Raw genomic sequence first — 2,100 nt, forward strand, 5'->3', positions numbered from 1 at the left:
GCAGCAGCATGCTATAGGAGAGATTGATGCTGTACAAAGCTGCTTGGTTTAGAACCAGTTAAAAGGGAACAGTCATGGAGAGTGCTGTGTATTTCTTTGCAGTAAAGAATTGCTGCCCTGAGGATGATAGAGCAGCTAATATGAAGAATCTGGTTAGTACTGGTTCAGTTAATTGAGTATTGTTCTGATATTGTAGCATAGAGTACAAATAATGTGAGCTGTGATTTGTTTTCTTTTAATACGTCCGTTTGCAAAAAGGTATGCATTACCATCTGCTTAGTCTCTGATTCCTCCACTGAAATACTTCCCTGATGCCACTTCTATTGGTTTAGATGCTCAGTGTGACGTGCTTTCCTCTTACAGTCCTGCTCAGGCCTTTTAAAGCGCTATATAGCAATTAATTTACAGTTACAATTTCCTTATCTGATACATTTTGGATGTTAATAGATTTCATCCTTATTTTTTAACACTTTGCATGCATTTCCAATGAAGAAGGTGTTGAATTGTATTTTTTAAGAAATGAATACTGTAAGACTTCATTCTAGAACTTAAATATGTTCAAACTAGCCATACTGAGTTGAGATTCCTAGATTTCCAATAGCATTATAACTGACCTAACTTGCACCCACTGTAGAACACGTACAAGCTTGTTTACCATCTAGTGTAGTGGTAGCTTACAGCTGCTAACTCACTGTGTACTGCCTTTATAACTGATGTGGTTGTAGGAGAAATGATGATAAATTTCATTTGAGGTTAACATCTGATTTAACCTCAGTTGATTATTACAGGTGCTGGGTTACTGCATCTAGTCAAAATGGAATTAAACCTGGACTGGTGCGATCCCTTAAATGTTGTAGCGAGTGCTGCTGTTTTGTTTTTTTTTCTCTCCAAAATCTGTTGCTGAAAGAACAGTCATTCTTTTCCTTAAGAATTCATTCCTTTGCTGTTTTTTTTATCCCCTTGGGCAGAACAGCCAAAATTTCTGAATGCTTGTCCAGTTCATGGCCCAGATTTAACCTGTGCCAAGATCCTGTCTAGGTCCCAAATACTTTTAGTTGCCTCTGATCTGCCTCTGTATGTGCAGCCCTGTCATCTGGCAGGCACTGTGACCACTGTGTGCATTCACCATGATGTAGAAGTGCCTGAAACTCATGTGTTTCTTTAGGGCTTCAAAACACGAGACAGTCTTGCTGTGAAGAGTACAGTGGCAGTGGCAGTTTGTGCTGTAATCGCTTCCTTAAGTGTTGTTTCAAGGAAAAGGCCTATCTTGCCTCTTCTCCAAAACAATACATATTTTACAGTTCTCAGTTTACTAACTCGGCCATGCACAGCATTTGGCTGCTTACTAATAATAGAGCCGCATGTGTAAGCACCCTCCCGGATCTTAGTAGGGGATAATCTTTTTGTAACCTTCAGCTATGTTTGCATTTTTCTTGAAGTAAATGCAAGTTTTACAGTGAAAAAAAAAGTGGTTTAACGATGCTGCTGCTTTCAACATCAAACACCTGTGACTCGATGATCAGAATTGCCACTGTGGTACACCACATAAATGTGAGGAACTTTGTAAATATGATACTGGAACGTAATGTCCCACAGGAACGTGCATAAGGTTCAGGTTAGTATTGGGGCTTAGAAGCACTGTAGCATGCTACAGTGTGACACCTGGGCCATGCAAAAACTTATCTCCAACTCTGTTGTACTGACTCTACTAAGACTGCAATGTGAAATTCTCGCTCCATCTTATAAAAAAGTAACTATTTAGGGAAAGACTTTTAAGAAAAGCTTTTCCCGCTACAGGGAAGAGGGGATTTCCCATCCACTTGAACCTGACACTACCAGGTGTTCGCTGTGATTCTGACCTGAAATGGAGCTCGGACACAGGGAGCGGGTTCCTGGCGCGCATTTTGGGCGTTAGGCGGGCCAAGACCGGCGTTACCCGCGTTGCTGCGGGCTGGCAGAGGGTGGGATGCGGTGGCGGGGAGGTCGGAGCATCGTTTAATTGCACTTCTGTTGGGTTTGGGGCGTTTTGGGGGGCGAGACTCGAACGCGCCTTACCCCTCCCTCGCGGCGCTCTCGGCCTTCCGCAGCGCTGCCTGGCTC

This window comes from Strigops habroptila, chromosome 1 (assembly GCF_004027225.2).
Source record: "Strigops habroptila isolate Jane chromosome 1, bStrHab1.2.pri, whole genome shotgun sequence".
Classification (NCBI taxonomy): Eukaryota; Metazoa; Chordata; class Aves; order Psittaciformes; family Psittacidae; genus Strigops; species Strigops habroptila.